At 44.2% G+C, this 23,521-nt stretch overlaps 1 pseudogene across 1 annotated transcript; it reads left to right on the top strand.

Annotated features, from left to right (window-relative positions):
* The first annotated feature begins 1,694 nt into the window (after positions 1–1,694).
* Positions 1,695–6,948, top strand: LOC310823973 (tripeptidyl-peptidase 1-like; annotated as a pseudogene). The gene is made up of 8 exons: positions 1,695–1,847; positions 2,191–2,341; positions 2,774–2,895; positions 3,086–3,264; positions 3,384–3,582; positions 4,479–4,660; positions 5,770–5,842; positions 6,166–6,948. The product of its transcript is annotated as a tripeptidyl-peptidase 1-like (transcript).
* Positions 6,949–23,521: the final 16,573 nt, after the last annotated feature.

Here is a 23,521-nt window from a genome sequence, read left to right as displayed (position 1 = left end):
CGCTTCAGATGACAGTGGGGAGGAAGAGGACTACTACTTCCAGGATGACCACTGAGCCAGACACCAGAGCGTTTTCTCACTTGTTAGGAACACAACTCCACGCGTCCTCTCCTCGCTCCTCCACTCACATCCTACTGAAAACGCATTGGAGGAGAAGATCTAGTTTCCTCCCCTTACATATTCTCCTCCAATGCTTTTTGAGGACGAAGTGAGTGGAGGATGGAGGACAATTGAGAACACACAGTCATGTGTGAATGATTACTGTTGAAAAGTATTATTATTATTATGTTCTATGTTGCATTTTTTTATTACTTATTGTTTTTTGTCATGCCACTGATGGCAAGGTGTTTCTGCAATAAATTTATATTATAAATCACCAAGATGTCGTTGACCTTGATTTTGTATGTCTTCTTCAATAGTATGACAGTGTGGGCAATGCTGATGCAATACTGAGTTTCATAGATCTTGGATAAATATTAGTTTCCATAGCATTATGCATGATATTAATGTACAAGAGGTGCCAGAAATGCTGGAGTCAGCTGTACTATGAATTGCTAATGCACTTTGGAAACTGCCCGGCGTCTTCTATTTTGCTAGTCACGTGACTGACACCAGCTGACGGCGTCATGTGATAAACCTCCACTGATACGCTGCCGAACTGTCTTAACAAAACATCATAAAGACAGTCCTTGGAGGAGGCTGAGCCAATGCATGCCACAACAATGAGAACTCTGTAAGTGTTTAATGCCATGGCAAATGTAATGTTCTTTGATTGTTTAGGAAGCAATGAAGATTTGTTTTGGCGATTGATGCAAGCTGCTGCTTTTTATTAAAACTAATTAGGCTATACCCCATGGTCCTACCGGCTAGGGAAATGACCCAGATTTCATCAAAGAACATGCTGTATTCTTTTGTTTAGACGTAACTTCAATATAACCGAGATATCCGAAATATTGTATTTGTTCACTTTTTCAAGGGAGACGGACATCGACAGTATCTGTCTCAAAGCATTGGTAGCTGTCTGCTCAACAAGCTGTTCTCTTTCCTAGAGGTCATAGATTTTTTTACTGCCTTATGTTGCAGGATCTTACACCCTCGTAGCCGAGTGTGAAATACACTAACGGAGCACTCGGCAATTTTTGTTTTCTTCCAGGGTGGCTCTCTGTGTGCTGATATGCAGTTCACTGGTTGTGAGTAAGCATCTGAAGGCTGACCAAGGCATCTTGTAAGACTTCAAAACCCTCAAATAGCCTTCTTAATGTTTTATAACGCTTGTGGTTAATACCCCGAAATGAACAACAACAACAACAAAAAAAGCTTGTGGTTAATATTGTAACGAACGGCGGGGCAGAGCAGCTTGCCTTAAGCGGGTATCGAACTCGCAACCTTCCGCTTACAAACCGGCCGCGCTAGCCACAACACCAAGAGAGTTAACTCTCTTGGCGGAGCTGCTAACGGGCCTTACACAGGGTCGTTACAATATACTGCTTCTGTGAAGCTTACCCAATGTTCTGGAAAAACTTTACTCTGCAAAGCTTGTGGACATTTCTAGCTGTTTTCACAACTCTATAGATTTTTTTTTAGTTGTTGCACTTGCTCAGTCTGATTTATAAAACAAATCAAGAGTTTAGAGAACAGCTCATGGAAGTCCACTGTGCTGTAATGTGAAGTGAAACGTTGTCAGAGTTGCTTTTATGTTTGGTCCATTCAGGATACCTGACGGGTGGAACCACGTAGGTCGGGTCAGCTCCACAGAAGATCTGGAGCTGACGTTTGCTCTGAAGCAGCAGAATGTGGACTGGAGGAGCTGCTGAAACTGGTGTCAGACCCTGATTCAGCACAATATGGTAGAAATCACTTGTTTCATCCATTACATTACAAACCTGACATTCCATCATGTGTTGATTTAGCAGAGGAAACTTACTGTTATATCACGTTTTCATTTGATTTGTATGTATATGATTCCCTACCAGAGCCCCCTAAGATATCCCAGATCTGTGTAAGCTTGAGCCAACTCCTCTGACTTCTCCTATCATTGGCTAAAAGATATGCTATACAGATCTAGAACTATGCCTGCGCAATTCAAATTCTATGCCCCTGCTGCAACACTGTCAACCATAGAACTCAAATTCTATTTATATTAAATCTTATTCAATGATTTCTAATGTCTGTCAACTCTGTCCTCCTCAGGGAAGCACCTGTCTCTGGAGGAGGTAGCCATTCTGACGCGCCCGTCCCACCTGACCCAGAAAGTGGTGCGTCATTGGCTGCAGAGTCACGGGGTGACAGCCTGTCTCACAGTCCTTACTCAGGACTTCCTGCAGTGCACCATGACGGCGCAGTAAGTGCTTCTCTTTTTTTATCTACTCACGTGACAACCACTTCCTCAATGTGAAAATGGAAGACACTTCTTAATTGAGTCCCTTAGAATTGAATGGATAAAATCTGGTTATATTGTTTGCAAGTCGAGTTTAGACTTTATTACCCTCGCCTGAGCTCCATATAGCTACCACAGAGAGCGTGGAGAACAGATACTTTTGCCTGAACTCTGTGAGTTCTCTAACCACAGATGGATTGATGCTTCTTTTACATTTGTATTTAATTAATTTAGCGGACGCTTTTATCCAAAGCGACTTACAATAAGTACATTTGTCTAAGTAAGTGAATCAACTATACATCAGTCACCGTAAGAAAAACCTTCAATAAGAACTTGGTGCCATCGGCAGCCACAGTGCTAGACAAAGGAAGAAAATGTTTTTTCCCTTTCTCTTAGAGTGGCGGAGACCCTGTTGCCAGGCAGTGAGTTCCACCGCTATGTGAGAGATGGCCACTCCCTGGTGAGGTCACCGACTCGTTACGCAGTGCATGACGACGTTCATCAGCACCTTGACTTTGGTAAGCTCAGAATTCGGAACGATTTCTGAATCGTGAATGTTTCTAGTGGTCGGAAATCAATGTGATTGATATCTGTTCGCTATGTGCTTTTTCAACTGAAGCATTATTAGATATGTCAACAAACCATATGCTAAAATGGTGACAACCGTGTTGCGGATGCAACAATTAATCAACATTATTCCTCTCTTAGTTGGCGGTGTTCACCGCTTCCCACCCAAGGGGCAGGACGTCAGTGAGTTCTTGACCAATAGGAGACGGTCTGGGACGGGGTTCCATCTGGGGGTGACCCCCACCACCCTGAGGAGTCGTTACAACCTGACAGCAGCTGACGTGGGATCAGCTCAGAACAACAGCCAGGCTGTCGCCCAGGTCTGGATAACACACACCCACATCACTCCATCAAATTACTGTGTCAGACTGGCAACTTCATAGGACATTGATAGGAAGTACAGTATTCAAATCCAACTCTTCTCTATCTGGTGCTCTAGTTCCTGGAACAGTTCTACCACCCAGCGGACCTGGCTGAGTTCATGACCATGTTTGGTCGAGGCTTCCAGCACCTGTCTAAGGTGGACCGGGTGGTGGGAACCCAGGGAGGGGGCAAGGCCGGCCTGGAGGCTAGTCTGGACGTAGAGTACATCATGAGTACGGGAGCCAACATCTCTACGTGGGTCTTCACCAGCCCTGGTAGGCTCCTTAACTGGCAACAACTTACTAGATGTAGAACAGTGGTCTCAAACCTCTATTCTCGGAAGGCTGACACGTCTTTTTTGTGGGATTCAACTAATCAAAGTTGTGATTGAGGTGGTAGATGTTGGTGTGTCAGTGCTAGGCTGGAACAAAACACAAATATACACACCAATGGCTCTTGTGGAATTGAGTTTGAGACCACTGATTTAGATTTACACAGATTCTAGCCTGCCATGGACAGGTAAATATTCTAGTAGTTTCTTTGATGAATTTGCTGAACTACTGTCCATAATCTCCATGGTATATCAGGAGATTTTAACATTCATATTGACAATCCCAACGATAACTATGCCAAAGAACTTAATAACTTCTACTGACTGTTCCTAGGATTAAAACAAAGCAGCATTCAGTTATTATGCTACACATAGATGGAATAAACTTCCGGAAGATCTAAGATCAGCCCCAACTCTGGCTACTTTAAAAAATGAGCTAAAAACCTTTATGTTCGCCTTTGCCTTAAATTTAAACTAAATTGCTGCTAATAATTGCACTCTGACCCTAAAATGCACTGTGACTTTTATTATTTTTTGTCTTTTATGCTTTTTTATTTTTTTATGCTCTTTCCTTTTTATCTATTTTAAGTAAAGCACTTTGAATTACCTCTGCGTATGAAATGTGCTATATAAATAAACTTGCCTTGCCTATATTGGAAATGTTGTTGTCTGTTGTGTTTTGATTAACTGCTGCTGTGCAACAAATTGCCTCTCCAAGGACATTAAGTTGTCTGAATGTGAATGTACCCAGCAGTGTCTAGTTTGTGTTGAAACTCAAGTCTTTCCACTGTTCCTCTCATCCTCTCCACTGTTCCTCTCATCTTCTCTCTTCCCTGACAGGTCGCCATGAGTCCCAGGAGCCTTTCCTCCAGTGGATGGTGTTGCTTAGCAACATGTCCGACCTCCCGTGGGTCCACACTGTCAGCTATGGCGACGACGAGGACAGTCTGTCTGCTGCCTACGTATCAACACAGAATTCATGAAGGCCGGGATCAGAGGGATCTCCATGCTCTTCGCCTCTGGTGAGGGCAGCTAGCTAGGTCACACTCTCACTGGCTCTAGGTCTGGTGAGCGTACCCAGCTAGGTCACACTCTCACTGGCTCTGGCTCTGTGAGGGCTTTAGCTTAGCCAACCGTGGTGGCTGTCATTGTGTATCATCATGTGGCAGGACAGGAAACACAGAAAGGCTGAAGCACATACAGATCTGGAGCCAGGCTAAGGTCACGCTCTCTTCTTAAAAATCACAATTTGGTGTCTATTGATGTATTTGTCTACAGGTGTAGGAGTACTTTATTATGTAAACTATACTTAAGTTGGTGGTTTGTGGCAGCATGTTTGCAATAGGACATTAGATGTTATCTGCGCCCACTAGTAAGCTAAAGGGTGTTCATTCAAGCAGATGCTACAGCGGCAGTAGCAGATGGCCTTGGTGTCTGTGGTAACTGCTAACGTCATGGAGATACTTTGAAACTTGCATTCGCTAGATATGAATCAGGCCTATGAAAACATGAACACGGCAACATGTTTTATTTCGGAAATTGTCTAGTGTTTTGGACAAAATGTTTTTGCGGTAATTCACCATGCCATCTTTGATAAGATCAGAACTTCCATGACGGTCACATTGATACTTGGGGATTAAATCAAATCAAAATCTAATCAAATCAAACTGTATTTATCATGTGCACAGGATATAGCTGTAAACGTACAAATAAATGGTTATGACAAGCTACCTCTCTACAGTGCAATAAATATAAGATAAGAATAAAATAAAAGTACAATGATTACAATACACAATATGCTACCAAGTAATAACAGTCAAACAATAAGTGTAGCAGAATAAATAGTATATAAATATATAGCAGCAATGATGTGTGTGTGTGTGTGTGGGTGGGGTGGGGTGGGGGTGCGGGGGTTGTGCAGGGGTGAGTGCAAATTGTCTCCAGTGCAGGTGAGCAGCAGGTAGTGCTGCTGTGGATATCAGTTTGAAAGTCTTATTGCTTGGAGGTAGAAGCTGTCTCGGAACCTGTTACATTACAATGAGCCCGTCCTCTGATCTCTATCTCCACCAGCCTCCCCTGAGTGAGACCTATACTTCTGTGTTGATTTAGATGTTGTGTCCTCCTCATTCAGGTGACAGTGGAGCCGGCTGCAGACACTTGACCTCAGCAGAGAACTCATTCCGGCCCAGCTTTCCTGCTTCAAGGTGAGAGCGACTATCTGTCTTATTTCCAGTTATGGCTGAATGCATTCAACAAAGCCTTCAAGTGTTTAAAGTATCGGTAAATAACTTTCTCATTGTAATGTATTGTGTTTATTCACAATCTCCGAAGGTGATGTCAGGATATGAATAATATATGATGTATGAAAATAGAATATTGTCTCTGTGGGGGGACATGCAGCGTTCGGCCTGTCGAGGGAGCTACAGGACCGTGGCCGGGGTTGTGTCGGCGAGACTTTGTTGCACACCTGCTGCAAATGAAGTCTCGTCGGCGAATGTTTAAGATGTGTGTGCTTCTGCCATTTCAGTAGGCGAGGAGAGCTGAGAGCTGACAGTGGCGAGAGAGAGACGCTCTGGCGAGGCTGGAAAGCCAACGGACAAATTATTATTACTGACTGTATGAATAAACGGGACCTTTCCCTCACTACACCGCTGCGTCTGCCTCTGTGTATAAACGGACTTTGTTACATTGGCGCCCAACCTGGGACACAGAGTAAAGGCGGAGAATGGAGACGCTAGCAGCAGCGGTCTCGAGGATAGCGCTCGTCCTCGAGCAACAGACGATCCTGCAGCAGACCCAGCAGGCGACGCTGGGAGAGCTGACAGCGGCGAGGACCGCGGACCGTGCCCTCCTCCAGGACCTCACCAGGGTCGGCGGGCCGGCGCCGGGGACCGGGGCGGCACCAGGTCCCCCCAAGGTCCAGCTACAGAAGATGGGGGACCTGGGGGACCCAGAGGCGTTCCTCGCGGTGTTCGAGGGGAGGGCAAGGATCTCGGGGTGGCCGGTCCGAGAGTGGGCCTACCATCTGCTGCCCCTCCTGTCAGGGGAGGCGCAGCTCGCGGCCCACAGTTTGCCGGCGGCCGCCCAACGGGATTACACGTCCCTGGCCCGGGCGATTCGGGACCGCCTGGGCCTTACACCGGAGGAACACCGGCGCCGGTTTCGGGCCCTGGCAATGGAGGAGGGGTGCCGGCCCTTCGAAACAACATTCATTTTCTTAAAGGGGCAATCTGGGATTCAAACAACAACAAAGCGATCTCCTCGCCGGTGAGGGACGGGGCTAGAGAAATGTAACCTCTCCAATTCAGAGACGGAGCGATGGTTGAAATAACTGACCATCCATGAGATTTGAGATGGTTTTAACCATGTTAACTTCATGATGGTTTTAACATGTTCACTTCATGATGGTTTTAACCATGTTAACTTCATGATGGTTTTAACATGTTAACTTCATGATGGTTTTAACATGTTCACTTCATGATGGTTTTAACATGACATGATGTCAACAACAAAGGAGATGAGTAAAAAAACTAAAAACACACAGTCAAGTTCCTTCATTTTAATACGATGATGATGATGATGATGATGATGATGATGATGATACCTGTGTTCATATCAATAAGGTATTTGTGAACCAAACAACCGCGTGACCTCATGATGACTCTACACGTCAGAGAGGCGTGTGTCTTGTTCCATGTGATGTATTTCTATCTGAACGCAGCCCCGTGCGGGACCACGGACAGCTCCTGTGTGTGTGTGTGTGTGTGTGTGTGTGTGTGTGTGTGTGTGTGTGTGTGTGTGTGTGTGTGTGTGTGTGTGTGTGTGTGAGAGAGGGGGGGAAAGGGGTCAGGGGTCATAGGTCATTGTCATTCGGGGGGGGTCAAAGGTCATTGTCATTCCGGGGGTCAAAGGTCATTCTCATTCAGGGGGTCAAAGGTCATTGTCATTCAGGGGTCAAAGGTCATTCTCATTCTTCCTCCCTCCCTCCCTCCCTCCTCCCTGAGGGGCGGGGCAGGGGTCATAGGTCATCCTCCCTCCCTCCCTCCCTCCCTCCCTCCCTCATTCTTCCTCCCTCCCTCCCTCCCTCCCTCCCCCCTCTTCCTCCCTGAGGGGCGGGGCAGGGGTCATAGGTCATCCCTCCCTTTATCCCTCCTTCCCTCCCAGTGCCATGGGGGGGGGGCAAAAAAGAGTCACCCTAAAGGGTACCATAGTGCCCACCCCCCCCCAGACTAACTACATGTTTCTACTAGCACAGGCAAACTACACATTCATGTTTCTACTACCACAGGCTAACTACATGTTTCTACTACCACAGACTAACTACATGGTTCTACTAGCACAGACTAACTACATGTTTCTACTAGCACAGGCTAACAACACATTAATGTTTCTACTAGCACAGGCTAACTACATGTTTCTACTAGCACAGGCTAACTACTTGTTGCTACTAGCACAGGCTAACTACATGTTTCTGTTAGCAACAGTCAGTCACACTGCTACTGTATGAACTAGCTACTGTAGCTAGTTCATACAGTAGCATTGGGACTGTAGGTAGTTCATACGGTAGCAGTGTGATTGACTGTAGCTAGTTCATATAGTGTATCATTGGAACTGTAGCTAGTTCATACAGTAGCAGTGTGATTGACTGTAGGTAGTTCATACAGTCGCAGTGTGATTGACTGTAGCTAGTTCATATAGTGTATCATTGGGACTGTAGCTAGTTCATACAGTAGCAGTGTGATTGACTGTAGCTAATTCATATAGTGTATCATTGGGTCTGTAGCTAGTTCATACAGTAGCAGTGTGTTGACTGTAGCTAGTTCATACAGTAGCAATGTGATTGACTGTAGCTAATTCATAGAGAGTAACAGTGTGATTGACTGTAGCTAGTTCATACAGTAGCAGTGTGATTGACTGTAGCTAGTTCATACAGTAGCATTGGGACTGTAGCTAGTTTATACAGTAGCAGTGTGATTGACTGTAGCTAGTTCATACGGTAGCAGTGTGATTGACTGTAGCTAGTTCATATAGTGTATCATTGGGACTGTAGCTAGTTCATACAGTAGCAGTGTGATTGACTGTAGGTAGTTCATACAGTAGCAGTGTGATTGACTGTGGCTAGTTCATATAGTGTAGCATTGGGACTGTAGCTAGTTCATACAGTAGCAGTGTGAGTGACTGTAGCTAGTTTATACAGTAGCAGTGTGATTGACTGTAGGTAGTTCATACAGTAGCAGTGTGATTGACTGTCCCTAGTTCATAAAGTAACATTGTGATTGACTGTAGCTAGTTCATACAGTAGAAGTATGATTGACTGTAGCTAGTTCATACAGTAGCAGTGTGATTGACTGTAGCTAGTTCATATAGTAACATTGTGATTGACTGTAGCTAGTTAATATAGTGTATCATTGGGACTGTAGCTAGTTCATACAGTAGCAGTGTGATTGACTGTAGCTAGTTTATACAGTAGCAGTGTGATTGACTGTAGCGAGTTCATACAGTAGCAGTGTGATTGACCGTAGCGAGTTCATACAGTAGTCATGTAATTGTAGATAGTTCTAGCGACAGTCAGTCAAACTGCTACTGTATGAAATAGCTAAAGTCGCTAGTTAATATAGTGTATCATTGGGACTGTAGCTAGTTTATACAGTAGCAGTGCGATTGACTGTAGCTAGTTTATACAGTAGCAGTGTGATTGACTGTAGCTAGTTTATACAGTAGCAGTGTGATTGACTGCAGCTAGTTAATATAGTGTATCATTGGGACTGTAGCTAGTTCATACAGTAGGAGTGTGATTGACTGTAGCTAGTACATACAGTAGGAGTGTGATTGACTGGAGCTAGTTCATACAGTAGCAGTGTGATTGACTGTAGCTAGTTTATACAGTAGCAGTGTGATTGACTGTAGCTAGTTCATACAGTAGTCACGTGATTGTAGATAGTTCTAGCAACAGTCAGTCACACTGCAACTGTATGAACTAGCTACTGTCGCTAGTTAATATAGTGTATCATTGGGAGTGTAGCTAGTTAATACAGTAGCAGTGTGATTGACTGTAGCTAGTTCATACAGTAGCAGTGTGATTGATTGTAGCTAGTTTATACAGTAGCAGTGTGATTGACTGTAGCTAGTTCATACAGTAGCAGTTTGATTGACTGTAGCTAGTTCATACAGTAGCAGTGTGATTGACTGTAGCTAGTTTATACAGTAGCATTGTGATTGACTGTAGCTAGTTCATCCAGTTGCAGTGTGATTGACTGTAGCTAGTTCATACAGTAGAAGTGTGATTGACTGTAGCTAGTTCATACAGTAGAAGTGTGATTGACTGTAGCTAGTTCATACAGTAGCAGTGTGATTGACTGTAGCTAGTTCATACAGTGGCAGTGTTATTGAATGTAGCTAGTTCATATAGTGTAGCAGTGGGACAGTAGCTAGTTTATAAAGTTGCAGTGTGATTGACTGTAGCTAGTATATACAGTAGCACTGTAAATATTGTGTTTTTCATTTGATTGCCTCAGGATCTCATGATATCCTCCACACTAGGCATTTGAACATTGCTGATCACCACTTTCATTGAATTTTGAGTGGTTTTGTCAACTTTGTTACACCTGTGGTGTTTCCCGTCAAAAATGACCAGCCATAAGAAATGAATGGGAAACACTAAATTATGTTCATCCAGCACAGTGGTTCTCAACCGGTGGGGCGCGAGTAGGCTACAGGATGGGAGGGGAAAAAAAACAAAAATAAAAACACGAAAAATCACGGACTCACTGGCTATTAGTAGACCTACAAAGGAGATGCAACAGATTCCCCCCCATGTCGAAATGCAAGTGGTTGGACTATTATAACACACAAACAAATCATTTTGTCATGTGTTGAGTCGTGAAGAGATCTCATTCATACGCCATGCAGGCACATCCTTAAATTGGTTTTGCTGGTGAGCTTCAAGTTAAAGTTTCTAAAAGCATAGATGGCAGACACTTACAAAGAGTTCTGCTACCACATTGCAAAACTGAAATAATGTGTTTAAACCCCCGTTTTTGGGAGACTCATTGTAATGCATGGAATGGAATGCGGAATGTGGAATACAGAATGGTATCAAACATGTGGAATACGGAATGGTATCAAACATGTGGAATGAGGAAAGGTATCAAACACGTGGAATGATTACAATGAGCCCGTCCTCTGATTTCTACCTCCACCAGCCTCCCTGCATGGGTTTGATCCTTCATACTCTGCACACAGTGTACTCAAACAACTGACCTGGCTTCTCTCCTCTCTTACTCCCTTTTTTCCCTTTCCTTTGAAATTCCAATTCCAATCTCTTTCTTTCATCTTGCCATGAATACCACCGGTGAAAGGTGACCCTCCTGCTCAGTTATAGCCTTTAAAGATGTCCAGAGGAAGTGATACCACCGTTATGGCAGTGCTCTGGGGATGTTAGGACATACGTGTGTATTGTCCCGAGCGTTTGATGCATCGTCTGTGGGTTATCTGAACAAGGGTTATTTCCCCTCTCTCTCTCTGTGGCTTCATGGTGTGAAGACATGTTGTCCTTGTAGCTTCCTATAGTGTGATGGATGCTTTGATCTTGCCGGATGGTAGATACAGTATGTCATAGCTTCAAGGAACCATAAACCTCTCATGAGGGGTTTTGCGCCACATTTTTGCTGAACCCCTGTGGAATAGAAACTAACTACCTTAAAATTGACCTTTTCAGCAAAAAAGTTGAGAGGAGCCTCTTCACTGAGTGAGTCTGATGAACTTCTCGTTATCAGGTTTTTACAATTTATTTGAAATGTATTTCATGTTGTATACAGACATTTAGGTATAGAGACAGAATAAGTTATCCACCTTTTTCTCTGAAGTATGCACTTACTACTAAATTGTGCTCTTCCCCACTTGGATTATAAAAGCATACGATTTGTGTAAAAGCCCTTTTACCTCCAGATAAAGTACCGGGGTAGTGCACAAGTGCACACAGGCTGGAGAACTGGGATGTGGGAGGTTTTATGGTATTTTTCATTGGGTTATCGGGAACTCATAGCTCCCAGTTGGGGAAGTCATAACTCTGACATTAATGCATTGGAGTGCTTTTGAAGTGATATAGAATACCTAATGGATAGAACAGTGTGAACAGAATGGGTTCTAAGTCTATGATCCCTGGGATGCCCTTGTGGTGTCAAGGCTCGATTGCCTGAAGAGAACTGAAGCGGTGAAGGGCATACGTTCTACAATTTAACTTCCGGCTGGTCGTTCATAGTTAACTGGGGACAAACTAACCTGTAAACAAAACTTAATAAAAAAAACTCATAAATTGAGAAGAACATGCATACATTTGTTCTTATACCACCCATCCTCATCTGTTGTAATCTCACATCATGTCATATTATGTTATGTTCTTGTACATTTATGTTGTTGTCTTGGATATAACTGTTCTGTCTCTAGCTGTTCTGTACTCTGTGTCATGTGTTTTATGTTCTATGTGGACCCCAGGAAGAGTACTGGCCTCATGCGCAGCAGCTAATGGGGATCCAGATAAACAAATAAACTACATTTCCATTTCCAACATGGGCTGCGAGTAGGAAAACCTTGTAGGAGTGCCTTCAGGCTCATGATTGGATGCAGTTTTGGACATTCGTCTCCTGACTGTAGTCTCTCTCTAGACTAGTACAACAGTAGCAAAGCCAAGAGCTCCGAGAGGAGGAATGAATGGCGTGGCAGAGTGCTGTGTGTGGGTTTACTGCCCTCTTGGGGCAGCTCAGTAAAAGATTGCATTAGATAAGTGACCTCTGTGAAGATGTTGAAGACTATATATTCGTAATGGTACCCATGACTACCTAAGCTGGAACCTCAGGTGTGTTAAACCTAGAGTTCTTTTCTCTATTATAGAGAATAATGTATATGCAGGGAGGTGTAAGTGACAAGCTGCAAAATAAAATCTCTCTGGAAAGGAGACGCTGGCACAATCATGTTTCAAAAGTTTGAAAGATATAAAACATGTATAGAACCTCATATCTCTTATCAATGTTTTTGTTGTTGTTGTGAAAAACTGTTTCTTCCGTGACAGTATATCCCAGTGTTCAAGGAATATTACAGTATACATTAAGGCATAATGTGTTCATTCATCAACAGTCCAGCGGCACATCATTTTAACATATCAATTGTTTGTAGTTTGCTGTACACCAGGGGAGGCTGGTGGAGGTAGAAATTGGAAGACAGTCTCATTGTAATGCATGGAATGGAATGAGGAATGGTATCAAACACACACTGCAGCCTCCACTGCTGTACACAGCTTGGACCTCAGAGATACAGAACCTACAGTGTCTCCTTCTCTCATCATCTTGTCTGTTTCCTCATTCTGTACTCGCCGAGATGGTGTCAACAATGACAAGCGTATTGCGACTTTAGAAAGACCTGGAATGAGGCGAGAGCAATTCCATATCACAAATGGAACACATGCTGCCTGAGAATGAGGGTCACAGTGTGCTTGAGGTCACATCCTCTTCTTGTGTGTCCAATCCCAAACTGACCCCTAGCCCGCCACCACTATATTACCCCCCTGATTGGCTAGAGCATTTTGGCCATCTTGATGATTCCTAGAGAATTGACACACTTGAAGGGCAGGACAGGAACAGTTCTTTCCATGCTCTTTTGCCCAATACTTAGTAATTCAATCTGATGATCTCCACATGTGCATACAGGGTAGGAGCTTGGGCTTGATTTGGGATTCAGCATTAGAAGTGAGTACAGTTGCAGGCTAATGGATCTTGTGGGCGTCGGGAGTGGTCCACGTGGATCCTGTGGTTGGACAGGACCTGCAGCTGGCGTGTCAGGGCCAACAGGAGTGGGCTGGGTTCAGAGTCAGCATCCAGGACCTCTAACCGCTCCAGATGCTTCAACCGGTGGAGGCTTAAGAAGTCTTCCTCTGGTACGCCACAGTGTCTGAAAGAGTAGACGAAGAAAAAAGCCATCACTAAACCGGCCTGAATCATATAAATAAGTCAATTTGAAAATCCACAGTGTCCTGCGTAAGTAATGGGAGGGGGACTATACATAAAAAGTGGTGTAATTTCTGAATGGTGAAAACAATACGTACACCAATATCCTCAAATAACCCTTTAACCTTATAGTCATTGTTTGATTTCAAATCCAAACTTTTGGAGAGTAGAGCCAAAAGGAAAAATGCTTCACTGTCCCATGACTTACACAGGGCACTGTACATAAGCTGCTGAATATCTTATTGGCCCTGGTGAGAGTTTTCCTGGTAGCGCTAGCATCATTGTGTCCAGCGCCTACAATGCACTGAAATGACCTTAGTTCTACAAAGCTAAAAACAAACAAAGAAAACCTGACCACAGAGTATTCAGATAACAACATGTAGACTATACTGTAGTGCATCGAACATCTCACCGTGTCTTTAGGGTCCTAAGCTGGGGGAACTGTTTGGGGATCTTGCCAGTGCAGCTGTTGCCCCAGCAGCGGTTACTTGTATCAAAGTGAAGATGCAGGAGACCTGGCGAACGTCTTCCTAGAGTCCTCATGTCATTTGAATCCACCACTACGTTCTTCATGGTCAAACTGGTCAATGACTCAGGGAGTGAGTCTGCATACATACTGACAGGACTGCCTTCTGGAGAAACCGACAAAAAGAAAGACAGCCGTGTAGCCTATTAGCTGGAGATCCAACTCTGTGGGTCACCCTCCCTTTCAAACCACTGCATCGACTACATAACACTGATTCTTGTTCCAGGCTTTACTTGTTGATAAATCCTCGACTTTCATAGTATACTAAAGCAGTGGAGGCTGGTGGTGGTAGAAATCGGAGGACGGCACATGCGTGTTTGATACCATCCCTCATTCCATTCAATACAATGAGCCATTCCATTCCATGCCTGTCCTCCAATTTCTGCCTTCACCAGCCTCCCCTACAACGTACTATGTGAGTTATTACAACCAGAGATTGACTAAATTTAAGGCTGTGCGCAAGACGACTTTGTTCCATAGGAGACAAACCCATGTGACCTCACGTACAGCACAGTGCATCGAGGTCTGCTCAGGCTAGTGGTCCAGCAGGTGCTAATCTGATGACAGTTGATACCCATGCAAATCATTCAAGTAGCCTAGTACTCACCTGCAATCTTGAGAACTGACAGTTGAGGAAGTGTCCTCAACCATGTTTTCAGATGACAGATGACTGGCTCAGAAGAAAGGCCATTGTGACTCTTCATGTCTCTGTACTCCACAGTAAGGCTCTGCAGGGAAGACAGGCCACACAGGGCTCCCTGGGATAGAGTGGGGTCCATGTAGTTCACAAGCTCCAGACTGATCAAGCCTAGTCCACCACCCTGTGTGTCTTAGAGATAGATTGTGTTGTTACCGCCCCAGCACCATACAATGACATCTGAGACCAGTGGAGGTTGGTGGAGGTAGGAATCGGAGGACGGGATTAGTTCATTCCATGCATTACAATGAGCTAATCCTCAAATGAGTACCTCTACCAGCCTCTGCAATACAATGACATCTGAGATGCAGCATAACCTGCCATATCAACTAAGTATGATGTACACACACTGTAATGAGACACAATTGTGTGGTTTCACTAGTATTTCTGTACAGGTCCTGCACTACAGAAACAAGAGGAGAGTGCATATTGAGCGAGGGTAATGGACTGGGGAACTGTTTTATTTGTTCCTTATAATGTAGTTTATTTTGTTTTACAAGTGAAATTTCATTTAGACCTTAGAGGGACTAAAATAGTTGTGTGTGTGTGGGGGGGGGGGGAGTGAGGGACTATCAGTAATAGAGAGTTGATTTAGTCATCTCAGTAATACAATCACGAAAAGGCATGATTTGGTTGTAATTGCCTGTGCCGCCTTACTTGATTCAGACGGGCTGAAATAGTCATCCGGTAGAGTGCCATTGTAATATATCCCCAGTTTCAATGACAGATGCTTCAGGTTCGGTAAGCAGTTTAGCATAGCATGGAACGTCTGCTTAGGGATAGGGACCGCTTTGTCCCCACCGTGGTAGGAGAGCGAAGTCAGGTGAGACAGCTTTGAGACAGCTCGAATTAGATCCAATCTTTGAGTATAATAGTCTAGATGAAAGTGGCAAACGCTGAAATGAGTCAATTTGCGCAGATGCTCAAGAACGTCACCAGAGACTCCTGGGAGACGAGGACCTCCTGTGAGAGGACCTCCTCTTTAAGTTCTTAAATTGCTTTATCATTTCAAGAGCTTTTAATTTGGAGCAATCGTCTATGACTATAGTGGAAAGCATAGGGAGCGAGATGGCAAGCTGTTCCCACTCCTTCGTACTTGCTCTGTGTACCACAACAGAGTCGGTCCTTCTGCGGCGAAGGGTCGTGTGGGAAAACGTGTTCTTTATTTGAAGAGAAGACAAACTACTTCTTACTTTTAGCTATTTATTTATATGTCAAAATTCTAGACTTGTACAAGGACCACTTTTGGCGAAGAAAATCACAGTCAGCAAGCTGTTAATCTGTAACCAACCTTCCAAAAATGGATGCATTCAAACAGTCAAACAAGGCATTTTACAGTAAACAGAATGATTGTGATTGGCTATTTGGTTGGGGAGGAGCCGCGGTTTAGACTTGGCTCTCCTCTCGTTGGTGTTTTAGGCCGGTCCCAGCCCCTGACACTCGATCCGTTCCAGGTAGAGATATCGCCGGTCCGTTCCCTCTGGGGAACGAGTTGACCTGCTGAAGAAAACATACACCTACTCTGATTTGTCCTGTCCTAGCCTAATATTTTCCATTACATCATTCTTAAGTTATGTGTGTGTTGCAGCATCTATCTTGATGACCTGACCCTTACCTCTTCATGTATTAATCCAACGTACCATGGAACTAATGCTTGATTCATCTCATTTAATGCTTGATTCATCTCAACAGGCCATCACATTAGTAAATTTCAGATGATTAAAAAACATATTAATTCAATTGATTTGCATATGGAATATCAAATACAATTAGTAAATTTAATCACCCTAAATAAAGAACTGAATAGCTTTATTTACTCGTCTGCTATTGAGCATTATGATGCAACTGTTTTTATAAAAATAATTTCTAACAGTCGTCCAGAATTGTGAGCTGTACGCGCAGAGCTTTCGAAGCACCACTGTGTTGTCCTTCCAAAGAGTCCAATGATCAACCAGTTTTTTGAAACATTTGCAGCACGAACGAATACTCATCTTGTCTGCTATTGACAGAAATCCAAACACGTGGACCCATACCTCGGGGGGAAGCTGTGGTCCTTCTAACATGAGTGCCATTTCTAAGCACTTTAACTTGAGTAACTTTAATCTTTCTCTTTCTCGGCAATCGCACACAAAAAAAGCGGCACAATACGCACATACAACTATCAAACTATGTTCTCTAATTGTATATGATTTAGCTCTTGAACACAGATGACTGTTTTTGTTGGAATATCTAGTAGTAGGAGCACATGCTCCTGCATGTTTCTGACAGGAGGATGTTGTTTACAGAAATGACGCGTTTGGTAATCGACGATTCGACGGCCAATCACATTCCTCTGGAGGGAAATTCAAAACGACAGCCAGATAAGTTTGCTACAGCTAGTGATGGGCAAATGAAGCTTTTGTGAAGCACTGAACCACTTATGCCAATTGTTTCGAAAATGGGTTCATTACTCGAAGCTTCAGTTACAGTGACCTCTCCTGGCGAAGTGCAAGGCTGCAGTCAAATTAGGCAGGCTAGTTGGTGGACAGGAGGCTTTTAATTACACGCACGCACGCACGCACGAACACACACACCTCAATGAGCAGTGTTGGAGAAACTACTTTACTTTTGTAGAAAAGATCTTTTGTTCTGAAGCATCTTTGCTTTGATCAACCTTGGATTTAAATTATTGTAACGACCCTGTGAAAGGCCCGTTAGCAATTCCGCCAAGGGAGTTACCGGTCTTGGTGTTGTGGCTAGCGCGGCCGGTTTGTAAGCGAAAGATTGCGAGTTCGATACCCGCTTAAGGCAAGCTGCTCTACCACGCCGTTCGCTACAGCATCTTTGCTTTGATGAAATTCTTTGATGCACACACACACTAAGACTGAATATCATGTTCTATTTACAAATAAAGATTGATGAATGTGTGTATTGTGTTATTGAGGAGAGAGTGCTGGGGAAAATATGGCATAGGTTGGGTGTGTTTGTGTAACTATGGCAGGGGGTGATTATGTGGGATGGGGAACACTCAAAGATTACAAGAAGAACACTCAGCGAATACAAACGCAATACCAGCAACAACGCACCTACTACGACAATCCACAAATTGTGCATTGTTTAGAGCGGTTATAAAGTGTTGAGGCACTCAAATTCAAAACTGTCGCAACCTATCACCTGTCAGAATCGAGACGAGGCAGTGCCAGTGAATCACCTGATTGGACCGCGAACCAGTCAGGTGATTCATTCAGGCAACGAAGCAGTTGCTGCTTCGGACGTCATATGTCACGTGATTTTTTTCGCACCAAAGCAAGCTTCGAAGCAGTGCTTCGATAAAATTGTTGGTCAGTGTTTGAAGCACGTATTGAAGCTTCAGTGTCAAACTGCCATCACTAGCTACAGCGGTGTGTGAGTAACATTTGCTTCGAGATGAGTTTCTATCATGTTTTGTTTTTGTTGATGTTGTTTTAGTTAGCTAGATAAGTAGGTTTACGATAAGGGCACAATGTAAATGCATGAGTTCTGTGAATCGTGATTGATGGCTAACGCTAGCTATCCGACGTGTCCGCAGAAAGGACACGTGTTGTTAGCTTGCTAACTCGTTTTAAGCTGCTAGTTTTCATTGTCGTCGTATATATTGCTAGTGACAATGACCCTTAGCATATCAAAAAAAAACAGGCCATCTACGACATTTGCAGATTGGTTTCTAGGTTTGCTACACTAGCTAACTAACAAGCTAACCGACCAGTCGTCTAATGGAGCATGCTAGTCCAATGTTATTGGCAACCACCTGGATAGGTACTATTGACTGTACTAGCCGGATAGCATCCTCCCTGTGCAGTCCTAGGTGTCCATAGGACTGCATAGAGGAGAATGCTATCCGGCTAGATAGATATCAGCCCTAATGTATTCTCTCATATGGAATAGAATGACAGATCACGATCGGTTCATTCACAACCCATCCGCGGACAGAGTCTTCATCACCGGTATACATTCAACCCCACAACATGCCCCGACCACCCCCTGTCAGATGAGCTCGACCATGGCAGAGGACGCGTCTCTGGTGTGCGGGGACCCGGTTCTTTTCCCCACCTTCAATGCGAAGACAACGGGCAAGTTGATGAACAGGGCTCCCTTCGAATCTCCAGCCAGGATGAAAGCTAAAGTGCGGAGCAGACATCAGGTTTGTGAGAATGCTGGGACTACCAAAACAGAGAACGAAGTATTTTCCGGAGTCGGAGAGGAAAAGGGAGGCGTTTTTAAATCGCCGCTAAAAAGACAGCAGCATTGGGCTGTTGATGACATGGAGGAGAACCAGCGGCTTCGGTTGGCTCACCATGATGACACTGATGTTGAGGCGCTCACCTTCTCACCAATACATTCCCCACGGAAGTTCATACAGTTCTCTGTATTGTATAGGATTTTAACGACTGGTTCCTCTCTGGTGGAAAGAGAAGTTGTTTATGATGACATGTTTCACAGCATTGTTGTCTGCGTTGTTTGACAGGCAGCTGGGATTCACCTGAGAGGGTGGATACTGAGGAGCAACAGCATGGGCCTGTATGTTGATGGTTACCGTGTGTAAGTAGACCTCACTGTCTCTCACCATCGCACAGGCATGAGTTCCCCAAAAGCTTTGTAGCACTGTTACACCAATCCCATGCTTTTAAATCCTTGTGTTGCCAAGGAATGCAGGGTACAGATTTGGGACTGACCTCTACTCTTTCACAAGATATTTGTAAAAAGTATTAAGCTACTCTTGGAGGACAAAATGGTGGACAATAGTGTTGTTAAAAACCTTTCTCTACTCCTCCGCCCCTCCAGCGACAATAGTGTGCCGTGGCACAGCAATGTCATCACAGAGAGAGTGTCCAGTAACGTCCTGAAGACCGTGTCAGGTGGTACCTACGTCCTGGTGGGGAAGATGGCCCAGGACTGGAAGACAGGTCGGTCGCAATTTGCTCATTTAAAAGAAATGTTGTTACACATTACATATTTGTTATTTGTTCTTCCTGTAAAGCACACTGTATTGCGTCTGTGTGAAATGTGCTTTATAGATAAAGTTTCAACTGATTTGATTTGGTATTCATTTATTACATTTAGCATTTATGTGGTGGTATCCTGTGTCGTGTGTGTTGCATCTTTTTTTTGTTGTTTTTTAGGTCACCGCTGCCGACCTATTATTAATGGCCCACTTGGGGATAAATCAAATCAAATCAAACTTGATTTTGAGCACAATTCATACATGGATGCAATACAATGCACTTTCCAGGAATATGAATAAAAACAATCAAAAGACAATGAGACAAAACATAAGAGGATAACTCTTATAAAACTATTATAAAAGTATAACAGTCATGGGAGTTTAAAACAGTAAAATCAGAGAACAATTGAGGACTGTAGATACTAATGCATGGTAAATAAAACCTCAAATGTAGTAAATAAAAAGGAATCAAGTTTATTTAATTGCACAGCCACAATAGAGCTTTTGTAATGCTGTTACAAATGTCCGTTTGTGTCTCCTAGCATTCCCACGATGGTTGTTGAAGAAGTTTTTCTTTGGCTTCCCCAAACATTGGAAGGACTATTACCAGAAGTATTTGTCTGAGCCAAAAGGGTAAGTTGTGCCTCTGATTTTCAAAATATTTGTTTACATTTCAAAATAAAGCCAAGAATCGAGAAGCAAAGCTGTCATACAAATCATTAAAACCCAGACATAAAATATGTACACAAAAGCGGCTATGCAGAGGCCCAAGATCCAACAGTCCTTCTGTAATCTCCACACAGGTTGTTATGAGGTCTTCTCTGAACCAGAAACATTCCCCAAAGTATTGAACATAATAATCGTGTCATCGTGTAATAATTTGATCAGTCTGTTTGAAGATTTGATGATACTTTATGCAACCTTGGAGTCATGTCTGTTCACATCCATTACTGATCTCTGTTTTGTTTTGATTGTTTGCTTGTTTGTTTATGATAACTGCAGCGTGGAGGCAGACAGCATCAGGCAGGAGACGGTGAGTAAGGACAAGGCACCAGCTGAGAAGCGTCATAACCGCTATATGAAGCAGCAGTCCTCTCAACCCCAGAAGACAAGTACTCAGAGGACACGTGAGTACCACGGCACCATCAGAGGCCTCGCTGTATTTAACCTGCTGCTGGGGTCTGCTGATGTCAAGGTTAAGTCTGGGGTACAGAACTCAGGCCGCGCAGTTTCGCAGTGTTGCTGGTTTTCGTTTACCCCGTTGTGATTGACAGGGAGAGTGCATGCGTAAAAGGATACCATCAAATAAAAATAATCTTGCTATATACACACCTGGTTTCTCAGGTTGAGATCAGTCCCTCCCTGGAGCTGTGCACCCTGGGCCCTAAAAAAATAAAGATGTATAAAGATAGCTATTTATAGTTCCTTTTCCGTCTGTGTTGTCATCCAGCTGCGGCCATTAGCACCGCTAACACAACTCTGAACAGCGGTGCTGCCAAGGTGTCCCGGAGCGGCCGGGTCCTCAAGGCTCCACTGGAGTACTGGCGAGGAGGGAGGGTCATCCTGGACGGAGACATGAACGTCACCATCCACGAGGGCTACGACATCTCCGTCTGTAACTCCGTAAGCCTCTGCTCCGTTGTCTCACTCAGGACAGACAAATGCATGACACATGGGGGTTGTCTTCTCGATGCAGGGCGGAAAATTGATACTTTGTGTGGGTTTTGATGTCTCCCACATTGTTTGGTCTATTGTCCGTGGTGCTAATCACAGAGAAGACACGTGTCATGCTTTTAACATGGCTAAATAAAGAATGTGGTTCTGAATGACACTCATCATCCTCCTCCTTTCCCAGCATGTCTCTACACCTGTCGCCCAGGGCGGGGGTCGTCATGACACCGGAGGGGAGTCTGCCCAGTCTGATGATGACTTCACTGTCAGTAGAAAGCCCAGGGTCAAGGCTCTCCGGTCAGCAGGGTCCGCCTTGCCGCAGGGTAGGATGACGCCACGAAGGATTCTAGAACATTCCGAGGCGGAATCGAGTCAGCTGTTGACTTCTCCGGAGGACTGTAGCACGGTGGAAGTACGGAAGAGGGTCAACACTCCGAAACCAAGGGGTGGTAAAAAAAACAGTGCTCCCCCAAAGCCCCATAAGAAAACCACCAAAGGAAAGAATGGTAAAGCTGTAAGCAGAGTGGGTCTGCAGGAGGAGGAGGTGGAGGACGCTGCCCAGTGGACAGTGGCAGAGCTAGCCAGACTGCACCAGTAGGTTTCCACTGATGTTTGTATTGGCTTAGAATATCCTGATTGCAGTGTACTATTTGTACAGGAGTTTTAAGAGTGAAATATAGAGTTTCTCAACATCCAGCGTGTCTGCACCTGTGTTTTTGTGTGTTTTCAGGGCTGTGACCTCGCTTCCCAAGAACATGAGTAGCTTCTGGTTGAATGTTGCCATGGAGGTGGGTACACGTTCGGCTGAGGAGTGTCAGGAGCAGCACACTGCCCAGACGGGTCCAAAGGTCACCATGAGTGCGCAGGTCACCACGAAGGCCAAGAAGAAGAAGAACAAGAAAGAAGCTCCCCAGAAGGAGCAGCCAGGTAAAACTGTCTACTTCAACAAAGAGAAAAACACAACAAACACCTGGTTTGGTGAGGTGATTGGTGAGAATTTATAACAAATGTCATATTTATTTGTTGAATCGTAGTTATGGAGGCACCCAAGATAACTGCCAAAGTGGGCACTCTGAAGAGGAAACAGCAGGTACGCAACTTCCTGGACCACATGCCGAAAGACAACCACGACGACATCTTCAGCAGTTCACCCATGCAGAACAAACGGGTCAAGGTGGGTCTACAGTGCACACTGGCACATCCGTTTTGGTTTTGTCAGTTATCAAAAAATAGATGTGCACGTCATCCCTCCCTCTATCCCTCCTTCCCTCCCTCCCTCCCAGTGCCATGGGGGGGGGGGGCAAAAAAGAGTCACCCTAAAGGGTACCATAGTGCCCACCCCCCCCCAGACTAACTACATGTTTCTACTAGCACAGGCAAACTACACATTCATGTTTCTACTACCACAGGCTAACTACATGTTTCTACTAGCACAGACTAACTACATGGTTCTACTAGCACAGGCTAACTACACATTAATGTTTCTACTAGCACAGGCTAACTACATGTTTCTACTAGCACAGGCTAACTACATGTTGCTACTAGCACAGGCTAACTACATGTTTCTGTTAGCAACAGTCAGTCACACTGCTACTGTATGAACTAGCTACTGTAGCTAGTTCATACAGTAGCATTGGGACTGTAGGTAGTTCATACGGTAGCAGTGTGATTGACTGTAGCTAGTTAATATAGTGTATCATTGGGACTGTAGCTAGTTCATACAGTAGCAGTGTGATTGACTGTAGCTAGATCATACAGTAGCATTGGGACTGTAGCTAGTTCATACAGTAGCAGTGTGATTGACTGTAGCTAGATCATACAGTAGCATTGGGACTGTAGCTAGTTTATACAGTAGCAGTGTGAATGAATGTAGCTAGTTTATACAGTAGCAGTGTGATTGACTGTAGCTAGTTTATACAGTAGCAGTGTGATTGACTGTAGCGAGTTCATACAGTAGCAGTGTGATTGACCGTAGCGAGTTCATACAGTAGTCATGTGATTGTAGATAGTTCTAGCGACAGTCAGTCAAAC

This window comes from Argentina silus (assembly GCF_951799395.1).
Source record: "Argentina silus genome assembly, chromosome: Y".
NCBI lineage: Eukaryota > Metazoa > Chordata > Actinopteri > Argentiniformes > Argentinidae > Argentina > Argentina silus.
The sequence above is the reverse complement of the archived record's forward strand: the minus strand, read 5'-3'. Positions and strand labels throughout refer to the sequence as shown.